Raw genomic sequence first — 13,153 nt, forward strand, 5'->3', positions numbered from 1 at the left:
GTGACCAGAGAGATTGAAGTGTTCTCCGTCTGGTTTATGAATGTTATAATTCTTGACGTCTGATTTGTGTCCATTTACTCTTTTACGTAGAGACTGTCCAGTTTGCCCAATGTACATGGCAGAGGGGCATTGCTGGCACATGATGGCATATATCACATTGGTAGATGTGCAGGTGAACGAGCCTCTGATAGTGTGGCTGATGTTATTAGGCCCTGTGATGGTGTCCCCTGAATAGATATGTGGGCACAGTTGGCAATGGGCTTTGTTGCAAGGATAGGTTCCTGGGTTAGTGGTTCTGTTGTGTGGTATGTGGTTGCTGGTGAGTATTTGCTTCAGGTTGGGGGGCTGTCTGTAGGCAAGGACTGGCCTGTCTCCCAAGATTTGTGAGAGTGTTGGATCATCCTTCAGGATAGGTTGTAGATCCTTAATAATGCGTTGGAGGGGTTTTAGTTGGGGGCTGACGGTGACAGCTAGTGGCGTTCTGTTATTTTCTTTGTTAGGCCTGTCCTGTAGGTGACCTGGAAATGGCCCAACTTGATTATCATACACATTGTAAGGAGAGTGATCACTTTAGATAAGCTATTACCAGCAGGAGAGTGGGGTGGGGGGAGAGAAAACCTTTTGTAGTGGTAAACACCCATTTTTTCATGCTTTGTGTGTATAAAAAGATCTTCTATACTTTCCACAGTATGCATCCGATGAAGTGAGCTGTAGCTCACGAAAGCTTATGCTCAAATAAATTGGTTAGTCTCTAAGGTGCCACAAGTACTCCTTTTCTTTTTGTGAATACAGACTAACACGGCTGTTACTCTGAAACCTACATTAATCAAATGCATGTTTCTTCATCTTTTACTGGCTTGATTCTCTTTGGCTCAGTACTGCACCAGAATCCATGTGCTGATGCAGCCAGACCCTTCTCGGATGTAAATCTCAACTCTACTCACGACAACAGTCATGCAATGTCAGGTGCCCTTCATCTCACTGCTGCATTTGCCTTGTGCCCCTCTATTTTTCAGCTTGGTCTATTTCTGACTGGTTTATGATGAGAGAGGATGGAGGAGCCTTGAAGTGCCTGCCTGGTAGTCTATTTCTGGTCTGGTTAGTCACACAACGGTATCATCCATGGATCGTCTTTGTGTGCCATCCACTAGCTGAAGCCTCAGTCAGTCAGAAGCTAGGCCTTTATATATAGGCTAACAGTGGGCAGTGCTATGTGGTTGCTGCATTTCAGAAATGCAGCATCAAAAAAGCCAGAGCAGTTTCCACACCACTAACTGCATAAAGTAAAATGATGGCTCAATCTGAAGCCCTGATTAATTTTTTATTGCTAGGGCCTCTCGAAATTTGGGCCACAGAAATTCCACACAGTTTGGCAGAGTGAGGGTGTCTCTGAAGAAGAGTAAATCTGTTTTAAAAAATCTGCTTATCTGCATTTTTGTTAGCTACAAGCTTTCCCTATAAGGACTTTTTAGGATTTGCTTCAAATGAAAGTGAATTGCTAATATTAAACTCTCTAGGGAAAGTTAGCAAGCTACACTCAATAACATCCTTCTAGTCTGTCTAAGCTCCTCTGTTGGTACCCAGGAATGTAGTATCTTGGCATCTTCCAAGAGATGATGCAATAGGCCAGTGGTCTAACTTTCCTTTCCGCTTCCCCCAAGGATATCACAACTACTTATTTCTCTCTTTCTTTTCCCCCGTCTTCTCTCTTTTACTCCCTTTTCTCTTTCTGTCTAGATCTCTTTTTCCTCCTCCTCCTCTTCTTCCCTGTTATGAGCAGCAAACTTAGCTGAAGTATTGACAGGTTTCAGAGCAGCAGCCGTGTTAGTCTGTATCCGCAAAAAGAAAAGGAGTACTTGTGGCACCCTAGAGACTAATACATTTATTTGAGCACAAGCTTTCGTGAGCTACAGCTCACTTCATCGGATGCATCAAAGTTTATGCTCAAATAAATTGGTTAGTCTGTAAGGTGTCACAAGTACTCCTTTTCTTTTTGCGAATACAGACTAACACAGCTGCTACTCAGAGACCACTTAGAGATTAATGAGTCTGCTCTACAGACTTAGCTAACAGACGCATGGCTTTCAGCTTATGTATTTAGCTCCAGAGGTCCCAGATTCGATCCCGCCCGCCAGCGACCAGCTTCTGTTGGCATTACACACTCAAATCTGCATAGAGATTACAAAGGTGTCGTGTTTGATAAGGTGAGGCAGAGCCCTAGGGTTAGCTACAGACAGAAGATCGCTTCTAGCTGATTCAAACTCCGAAGAGTTAACACTAGGCAGGTAGTTTACAAGGTTGGCTGGTGCCAGAGACATTTCTTGAGAACTGGCCAAGCTATGGCGTGATGGGGCAGATGGTAGATTTCCCACTTCAAGGGTGCGTTGACAGTCTGCGTGAGCAGAGGTCCTGGTTATCTCACACCAGCCACAGTGGGCATGGGTCTGGAATGCAGCTGGTGATGCAGAGTGTGTTTACACTGCAGCCAGAGTGGTGTCTGCAGCCCGAGAGAGCTCTGATCTAGTGCGCACCAATAACAAGAGAAGCAAAGCTGCGACAGCATGGGCAGCGATGGACTAGCTGCCAAGGTACAATCCCACCCAGGACCCTGCATACGGCCTTGAGCTGCTCACCCAGGCTGCTGCAGCTTTGCTGGCATTTGTCTTGGAGCTAGCTAGAGCAAAGCTGTTTCTCGACATATCCCTCCAACCTCTGCGATTGCTGTGTAGACATGCCCACAGCTGAATTGCTCCGTTGCTGGGCAGAATTCTGTAGGCCAGTTGGTGTGTGTGGTTGCCGCTGTCTGGAGTAAGTATTCCAGTTCCAGTTGTGGGCAATGTTCCCAGTTCCTTACTTCTGCCAGTGCCAGGTTCTGCAATGGTGTGGAGGAAATTCTGGAAAGGTGGGAATTAGCCACTGATACAGCAGAGGAGAAGGATCTTCTGTTCTCTTCCAGGGCTTTAATACCAGACTTTAGGAAATCCTTGTGTTCGCATTTTGTCTGCATTGGATTGTGTTTTCCATCTGTGCTGGGGGGCGTGTGTTCAGAGGCTCTCATGTGAATGGGTCTGGTCATTGGGTGGTCATAACATCTCACCAGCTCTCCCATTGTTTGGCCTGTTTTTTTCCCTTCTCCTTTCTCTCTCATTTTTATTGCCTTCTCTTTCCTCTTTTTCCTTCTCTCCCTTCCCTGTCCCACTTTGTTTTGAATGTGAGGTGCACATGAGCTGGGCTAGACTTGTCTTAGACAGCTCCTAAGCCAGGAGGAGGGAGTGAGCTGAGATTCTGGAGACAGTGGGGAAGGGGCCCGGGAAGTGCGTAGGAGAGAGAATGGGGAGTTGGTTCTTGAGTCAGGGTTTGGAAGGCCACATACCCAGGCAGGGCCAGCTGTGAACTAGCACCATGGGGGCTGGGATGGGGGGAGCAGGTGGGGACGATGATACCAACCTCCTTTGTGAAGCCCTTTGAGATCTAGTGAGGAAAAGCGCTATACAAGAGCTAGGCATTAATATTGTTTTAAGGTACCCCAAGTTGGGCACCCACAATCACTGGGGACTTAGGGGCAGGTAGCTTTGTGGAAGTTGTGATGTCAGTTGGTTGTGATGGCCGCGTCCTGCCCTGCCAACTCCCACAATGTAATTGCAAGTCTCACAGTATTTGGTGTGTTTCTCAAAGCCCCAGCTCCTGGAGTACAATGATTATGTGAAAATCTCAGCTCTTCTTTAGACCAAAAGTCAATTCTTAGGTCTTGTCATTGTGGAGAAAAGCTGGAAAATACAATTCCTAAAGGCTCAAAGACCAGACAGCAGCTGAAAAGAACGCAATGTTAGATTAAAAATAATCCATCTAATGATTTTTGGGAGCCTGACACAACGGTTGGCTGCTTGGGTTGGCAGTACCATGTCCTGTGTATAACTGCACAGAAAAAGGGAGCAGCGATATGTAGCCACCAGTGCTTACAGAGCAGTTTTCAAGCTCAAATCGGGTGGGCTGTTTCTAGTTCCTAGGCAGAGCCCATGCCCTTTCCCACCTGTGTTGCTTCTAGGAGGGAAGAAGGAGAGAAATATCACAAGCTGGTGGTACTGATCCATTCAGGCTCTTAATTAGCAAGGGGCCTTCTTATTTGTATCTAGTTTTGAAGCGAATGAATGGGACTCCTAATGAAAGGAAACCCATGCAATTGCTTAGAAATGTCTGGGTTGTTGGTGGTCTATCAGTCTAGATATTTCTAATGAACCCATTGCTATGGTGTGTGAGCATGCTGGCAGCGAGAAGTTGAATATACTGTCCAGCACATGACAACACAAAGTTGAATGCATGGCAATATATGCTGAAAAGTGACCATTCACAGCCACAGCGTTATCCGCTTCCATCAGCTACATTTACAAGTGAAACTCCCATCATATAGGATCAGCATCATCCAGAGAAAAGCAGCTTCTCTTTATCAGGCTGCTCAGTGGCAGAAGAGAAGCAAGTTACATGGGCCCTGGATCTGAAGTGGTGATGTCTGGAGATCATTTCAACCAGCAGCGCTGTTGAGATCATGAGCCGTTGGAACAATTTGCCTCGTGCGTGCAATATTTAGACCCTTATCTTAGCCACTCTGCGTAGCATGCTCTCCAAGCTTTGTTTCCCCATATCTCTAATCTTACCTACCACACTGATCACCGTCTCTTTGTGGCCAGTGTATGGCTGCTATATTGGGTTCAGCTTGTTAGGTTTGTTCTGGCGAGCTGAATTAATTTTAGCTGGTTTCCATGAGCCACTCTTGAACAATCCGCTAATGTCCTAGTGACACAGCCAACAAGAACATACCATATGTTGCATAAAAACATGTTTTGTAGAATTGTGATGGCTTGGAGACAGCAGCCTCCACCCAGCTGTATAATAGTACAGAGAACGTACTTCTCTCAGGTGTGCATCTCCATCCAATCCCCAGGTAAATCCTGATTAACCTGCTGAGCTCTGAGATGGAAAGGGAAATGTTTTCATCCCCTCCGCTCTCCCCCTCATGCACCTGTGCATGGCTTCATGGATTTCATACTGACGCCTCCAGCCTTCTTGTGACCTTGTAGATCAGTGATCCTGGGATCAGGATCGGACCCTGGTTTTCTTTTCCTGTTCCTCTTTCTGCCAAGGAAATATAACAGTGTGTGGAATTGAGTACTTGAAAGTCTGCCAGCTGGAAAGTGATTGTTTCCCAGCTTCACACTGTTCTGTTTTACAGCTTTCTAGTCCCGTCCTCCCCTTTCATTCTTTTATCCCCACAGAACTTTCTCCCTGCTGCTTTTTCTGTATTGGTTTCACTCTCCTTTGATTTTTCTTTACCCTGCCTCGGTAGCTCTCCCCTGCCACTAGAACACCCATTTATAACCTCCTCCCATACCCACCCCTCTGGGGGCCTCTGCTCCAATACCGTTCTCATGGCCCCCACTTCAGCTTGTGATTACTGTTGCATTTGGAGACCTTGACCAAAATCAGGGCCCTACTATATTCGGCACTGTACACCCACATGTTGAGAGATGCCCAGAAGAGTTCATAGGCTGTATTCCTATCCCCATGTTACAGAGGGGAACTGAGGCACAGAGAGATTAAGTGACGCATCCAAGGTGTCACAGGGCATCTGTAGCAGAGTGAGGAATTGATCCCAGCCCTCTCCTCAGTTCCTCCACATGCACCCTAACCATCCTTTGCTTCCATGCAGCATTTCACGCTGGGTGCTGTGTTGTTCAGCCATGCTGTGCACATGCTATGAGGTAGCTTGCCAGGATAGCAGCAGGCTTAGCCCGAAACTTTGTTAAAATGTAGAACGCCAGCCTGCGCTGCCCTGTCAGCCTGGGCCGGAGTGCCCTGTCCTCACCAGCTGAGCTCGAGTGCTGCTGCCAGAGGCCGGCTAGAGATTACGGTCTGCTCCTGTATTCCCTTACATTTAGTAATGAACATGGGGGCAGGCTGCTTAGAGGGAAGGCCCCACCACAGAGCTCTCGGGTCAGTCAGGCCTCTGGACGCTCTCCGGTATTAACATTTCCACTGCCATCCATCATGTCGTTCGCATAGCCATGCTACCGGGGGTGTCTACCCCCCTGGCTTGGCCAGCCACCGGGGACTGGGCTAGTGCGGGTAGTGTGAGCTGGGGCTGACTGGCAGCTTCCCGGCAGCTAGAAGAATAAAAGGGCTGGAACGCAGAGCGGTGGGGTGGCTGACGGAGGAGCAAGCTGGAGAAGGGAACTCCTGCCAGCAGGCTGCTGAGAAGCCGCTCATACACAGCACCCTAGGAGGGCACAACTGGACCAACAGGCTGAAGAGCCTAGAGAAACCAGGAGAGGGGCACGGTCAGAGGTACTGAGACCTGATTCTACCTGAAGGCCTGGAGCTGGAACCCAGTGGAGTGGGCGGGCCTGGGTCCCTCTACCAACCCCTGACAGACTTAAGAACGGAGGGGGTATTTTCAGATCCCCTGGGCACCAGGAGCTGACCGACCACCCTGCCAGATCTGGTGAACTCAAGTGCAACACTCACCTGGCCAGAGAGGGTGCTGTTGCACTGACTCATGAGCCCACACGGGCCCATACCAGTAACGACTGCTGACCTTAGTGGCCAAAGCACAGACGCTCACCTCTAGCTCATACATTCCCGAAGGGAGCAGTTCCCTTTTTGGAACAGACCCTGCGGTGCTGCTGCTCGTCGGCTCTGGTGAGGCAAAGAATAACTACATAATGTTCAAAGGGTCCTGTATTTCTTTCTCAACTGACATATTTAATTGCTGAGCAACTCTCCAGGGGAACTGACAGACACTAATAGAATTTTGATATGCTTTACCTCGCATGGCTTAGTTGATCAAATTAAATGATCCAGTCAGCATTTTACATCCAGTGTAATAGAATCATAGGGCTGGAAGGGACCTCAAGAGGTCATCTAGTCCAGTCCCCAGCACTCATGGCAGGACTAAGTATTATCTAGACCATCCCTGATAGGCGTTTGTCTAACCCACTCTTAAAAATCTCCAATGACCAAGATTTCTCAGCCTCCCTAGGCAACTTATTCCAGTGCTTAACTACCCTGACAGTTAGGAAGTTTTTCCTAATGTCCAACCTAAACCGCCCTTGCTGCAATTTAAGCCCATTGCTTCTTGTTCTATCCTCAGAGGTTAAGGAGAACAGTTTTTCTCCCTCTTCCTTCTAACAACCTTCTAATATTTGATGTTTTGGCATCACTCATTCAAGAAGGTTTTTTGTTTTTTTGTTTTCCCTTTTGAGGAAGACAATTCGAAGCTGTGAAAGTCCTCTTAGCATATGTATCTTAATAGTAATTTGTCTTCTGAGACACATTTAAATGGAAAACGTCCCAGTGAAAATTTATCTTGGAACACTAGGGTGCCTCTCTGATGCTGATCCAAAAGTCACGGCGTGTTTCCAAAATGCCTACAGATTAACTTTGCTTACTGTAACAGAAGATATCTGGCAGCATTTCATCCACCAGCACTGTTTGTGGGAGGCAGAATGTGCAGGGCAGCAGGGAACCACAAGCCAGACTACAGTGGACAAGCCAGTACAACTTCAGTGTCTCCTTTCAAAGTTGGTCTTTTCTGCTTATGAAATGTGTGGAAATAGGAAACCTTAAGACCTTAACATTCATCTTTCACAGAGATCCAGGCCATCTAAGAGGCATCTAGATAGTTCTATGAGAATCGTTTTTATTTTCCTTGTCATTGTTCCAGGGTTTATTTCTTTCAGACAGTTTACAGGACGTTAAATATTATGCTTTAGGATTAAAAGCAGACAAACTCATTCAGGCAAGTTCCAAAAATAGCCAGGAATGTCAAATTATGGGCCAGCCAATTCCTTGTAACTGGGTCCTGGCGGCTGAATTAGTCACCTTTGCACCTCATTCAGCTTCTGCCAAAACAATGACTAAGGAATTTGAGTCCTGTGTGTCCAATTTATGTCCCTTTGCTCCATGGAGCAGGATGCTATGTTTCCCACAATCCGGCTAGTCTGTGGCAGGCACTGTATGCAAGTTTCATTGCTATAGTGTATGCAGCCGATTATCTCCCCACGCAAACATTTTACCTGTCCTTTTCTCTTGCCCTGATAAATTCAGTACAGTACTTGGAAATTATGCTTCAAGGACAAATGACCCACTTGTTTATAAACAAAAACACCAAAGAGAATAAGAAACCTAGTTAATCCCTATGACTACCATTTTGATTTTATTATCGCTGGAGATTCTGTGCTGCTTTACTAGATAATGATCTTACTGTTGTTTAGCCAAACTTCATAAATCCCAGGTAAGCATCCCCTTTACTAGGTTTAGTTGTAAACTTTGTGCGGTGACCATGTCGTTCTTCATATTTGTATATCATATAGCACCTGAATCCTGATCAGGCCCTCTGAGCAATATCCAGTGTAGAAATAATAAATAAAAATGGAGTTTGTTGGGTCCGTCTGCCTCGGTCTCTCTCTCAAGTGGTAAATGGACTTTTAAGGCAGAAGGCAAATACAGTAACTAAGAAGCTAAAAACTACTGGTCTTCCAGGATATAGCATGTCCCTGGAAACTGAAGGTGCTCTGTTAGGTTTGCCAGGTGCTGGGCCTCCAAGGACTATACTGAACAGAGATAAACAGAAATATTAATACCAGGGATGTTGATTTTTATTTTCCCAAGTATTTTTATTTCTTTTGCAGAGCTGTATTCAGATTTTCTAAATGCAGCATTAGTGCAACATCTATGTATGAAGAGGACTAATGCCATTTATTAGTTTTATTTTTGCTGTGTTAATTATTTCTAGGTCTAGGAACAACTATTTTTCAGCCATTTTTTGAACATAAAATGCAATGACTGGATAGGTAGGGTCACTATACAACCTTAATTGTACAGCTGGGCAAAAAATGGAAAGACAATTCCATTTAAAAAATAAATCTTGAAGTAGTTTCATTTTGCAGGGTTCAAAATGGAACACATTAGATTTTTTTAAATGTTTCCCAAAATATTTTTTGAAGTATGGAAATTTTGAATTTTCTGCGTTTTTCTTGTTTTTCCCCCCTCTTTTCTACTTAGTACAATAAAATGGAGGATGTCCTGAATTTTTTTGGTGTTTTTTTATTATTTGTATGTTTGTTTATTTCCCTTTTGCCAATCTGTGTCTTTTGAAAACCTCATCAAATTTGGGGGAAATGGCAAAGGAAAAGTTAAACTAGCTGAGGTAATTGTAATTTTTCAGAACTTCACCCAACTTTTGGAAAGTGTAATGTGATAAAGTAACAATTTTTTTTCCCTTTTAACCATTTTTTTCACTCTTCAAAACTTCCTCAAGTTTGGGAAAGTTACAGAGTGGCAAGAAAAAAAGCGTGGGGAGAAAACATTCATCGCATTGCAGTCAGGGCGCTGCCAGAGGTTAACTAATAATGGTGTTGGTGATCTCCTAACGCTCACTGATACCACCACAGGTGTCACAACAGGGCCAGGGATACTGCAGAGGTCCCGACACACGAGTGCTCTTTTTCTCTTGCGGAGTAACGTCCAGGTCTCTGCGTTCCCTGGCAGACGGCGATCTTTCCACTCTCTGTTCCTCAGGGCAAAGTCTCATTTCTGGTATAAGCAGCATAACTCTGAAGTCAGTGGAGTTACCCCTGCTTCCAGTATGTAGGGTCTAAATGTGACCATCATGTCTACTGGGAGCTTTCCAGGTGTCTTTCCATTTCTGTCTGAACTCATGTCTGAGGGAATCCATTGCATTGGTAGGCTCCAGCAGTGTTTTCTTTGTCCATCAGCTGGCATGCTGGAGTCTTGTTTACTGCATAGCACTTCCCCCACGCTAGGCTAAGCAAAGAGTGAAGGCAGAGGTAGCACGCAGGACCATCTATCTAGGTTCTTACACCACACCTGTCTCTCTGCTAGTCCAGTGCCCCACGTGTTTAAGGAGCTCTCTGCATCTTGCTCTCTCTCCTTTTTGCACTCGGTAGGGATTTGGATTGTTATTGAGAGAGTTAAATTTGATGGGGATATTCGCAGAAGGCTGCATGGCGTCTGGATTGGTACTAAGAAGGGAAGGTGCTGCCTGCTCCAGCTGCAGACTAGACAACTGGGAGTCACTGGCCAGCTGCCTTTGGAAAGTCTCTGCCCAGTCATTCTTATTTCGCTGCATCACCGCCGGCAGTGACGGTTTCTGGTATCTGTGTTGTCAGGAGTGAAGCAGCATGACCAGGAACCAGGTTGGGGACTGACGGCAGGAACGACCAGATATAGAGTCCAGAAAGGTGAGAGGCCAGGCTGGGCATTCAGGGCAGCTGTGCAACCAAGGCCTGATCCAAGGTCAATTTAAGTCTATGGCAGTCTCTTCTGTTGACTTCAGTGGGCTTCAGATGACGCCCAAATGTCCCATCTGCCTGGAGTTTGGAGAGCAGCCCCACAGATGTGGGCTGTTAAACAAAGATGTGCAGGACGGTAAGTGCATGATAATTCATGGGGAAGGGGGATGACGATGGTGAAAGGAAGTAACATTTTCTAATTGCTAATCAAGCTCGTTAGCCAGCATGGAGGCACCTGTAGAACACGGCAACCCAGGATGTCTGGGGCTAGCTGAAAGAACAAGAGTCCTTGTGGCACCTTAGAGACTAACCAATTTATTTGGGCATAAGCTTTCGTGAGCTACAGCTCACTTCATCGGATGCATGCAGTGGAAAATACAGTGGGGAGATTTTATATACACAGAGAACATGAAACAATGGGTGTTACCATACACACTTTAACAAGAGTGATGGTAACACCCATTGTTTCATGTTCTCTGTGGATATAAAATCTCTCCACTGCATGCATTCGATGAAGTGAGCTGTAGCTCACGAAAGCTTATGCTCAAATAAATTTGTTAGTCTCTAAGGTGCCACAAGTACTCATTTTCTTTTTCCGGATACAGACTAACATGGCTGCTACTCTGAAACCTGTGGCTAGCTAGCGAACAAATGTACCCTTTAGATAAACTTTTCTTCCTCCCCACACCAAGTAAAAGTTCAGGACCTTATTATTCATTTTCACCTGGTTGCTAGTGCGCCTGAACAAACATCCAAATACTTCTGTCCTGAAAGCCCGTAGGAAGATAAATCGTGGGTTTCCTTGGGTTCAAAAACCTCCAAGAGTACTTTCACTGTCGAGTAAGCAGTTTGGAGCTAGTTTTCCCACTACATCTTGTACATTGCAGACTAAAAAAGACATGAGGCATAGAAATGACTGATTTTTCCATTCCTTAAGCTGCCTCCACGTGGGTTGGTTACTCGGGGGATTTCAAGGAGACTGAAGCACAGACAAATGCTGACTTCATGTGCACTTTTAAGCATTGCTTTGTTTTGAATTTATATTAGGAACTTGGCAGACTATTGAGCTCTAACTTCCTCTTTCTTCCTTCAGTTTATTCTCCATAATATCTGGTGCCTGATAACACTGTGTGCTTCTCTAGCTCTGGGGATCTGAGAGCACTTAAGAAACATTTTGCCTTGATAAGACCCCCATCACTGTTGAAACTGGGGGCATTGCAAATTAGACCAAAATATTGACACATTTCCCCAAAAGAGGAAACCTTGTGCTCTATAGTCCTTGTAGCTATCAACCCTCCTATCCACCAAAACAGGAGACACCAGCCAGGGAACAACTTGCTGAGAGAAAGTCAATCACCTTCCACGGGTGCATTTTGTAAACATGGCCAGACCTAGACCTGGATAGACTTTCAGCAGGAGTGAGTTTCGAAGATGAGGGTCCACTACTGAGAAAAACCTGCCCTTAGCTCCCTAAAACAGAGACCTCCTCTAGAGCACAGATGCCATGGCAGATCCTAGCAAGGGATGTAGTCTCTGATGTAGCTGGAAATTCAGACATTTAGGGCTTTCAAGGCTATAGATAGCATCTTGAATTTCACCCAGAAGTGAATTGATAACCAGCACAGGAGCAACGATCTCTTGCTAGCCCGCCCTGCTCAGGAAGTGGGCAGCTGCATTCTGCACGAGCTGAAGCAGCCTGGTGTTTTTCATCATGGCAGATCCCAGGTAAGCGCACTTCAGTAGTCTAGCCTTGGGGTGCCAAAGGGGGGGGATTACGGTGAGCATTGCTATAAAGGAAGAAGCATACTCTCTTGGCTGGCTGATGATGGAGGAAATGAGTTCAGCCACTTCTGCTTGTGTCTGGCTACTGCAGCTTTTTGGAAATCCAAGAACAGAGACAAGCTGTGCAGAACTCAGATGAGAAACCAGCTTGGCAAGCAATGAGCAGATGCCTTCAATGGGGGGGGGGGGGGGGGGCGGTCATGCCATTATCTCAATATTTCTCTGCAACATACTTCCACTTGTCGTATCTGGATCGAGCCTAACGCAGCTAGATTTCATCCAGATCTGGGTATGTACCAGGACCTGGAAGAGCGGGTGCACAGACAGAGATTCAGAGCTGAGAGTCCTCAGCCCACAAGTGATACTCTAGTGCATCATGCCCTGGGGTCTGCCCTAAGTGAGCTCAGATATAGGGTGAAGAAGGAGGATGGGATAAAATTGCCCACCTGACAGGGAGCAATAGCCTAATACAAGCATCTTGTGAACTTCCTGAAGGGAGCCTTGAATCCAGTCACCCACATCAAGTCCCACAGCAGAGTCAGCAGTGGTGCGTGGTGGTGGAGGCTGATGCTTCGTTCTAAACATATTCTGGACAGTGAATATCTCGCTATTGCTCTGAAGACATCTTCAGCCTAGGAAATTAGTCCTTTCTCTTCCCCCCCCCCCCCCACCCACGTCCAGTCAGGGCCCTGTCTGATTTAGGGTCCAAAAATTGGAGGACGTCAGTTGTTGCTGGATGTGGCCTTTTCTGCGTTGAATTCCACCTTTATTCAGAGTTTTTGAAATCTAAAGAATTTCAAACAAAATTGTGCATGTTTTTTGAGGATGTGAAACACCGCGTGAGGAAAAAAGTTGGTGGGAAAATGTCCCCACTTTGGCTCGGTACCAGTAATCAGCGACCTCCCAGAGGTGGGGGAGATGGGAGACCGATCAATAACTGATGAAGCTATTCATGCTGAGTGGTGGCTTATTGGACGAGGGCCCACCGCAGCATGTTAAATGCCACTGGCTGCTTGCCATCCTTGAAGAGATGTTACGAGTCTCCATAGATAAGGAGGAAAGCA

The 13,153-nt window shown here is 46.0% G+C and overlaps 1 protein-coding gene across 8 annotated transcripts in view; it reads left to right on the top strand.

Moving 5' to 3' along the window:
• The window catches only part of SLC8A1 (solute carrier family 8 member A1), a 354,284-nt gene that overhangs the window by 78,337 nt on the left and 262,794 nt on the right, over positions 1–13,153 (top strand). The gene's annotated exons all lie outside the window — the stretch shown is intronic.

Source organism: Caretta caretta, chromosome 3, assembly GCF_965140235.1.
Source record: "Caretta caretta isolate rCarCar2 chromosome 3, rCarCar1.hap1, whole genome shotgun sequence".
Taxonomy (NCBI): Eukaryota; Metazoa; Chordata; order Testudines; family Cheloniidae; genus Caretta; species Caretta caretta.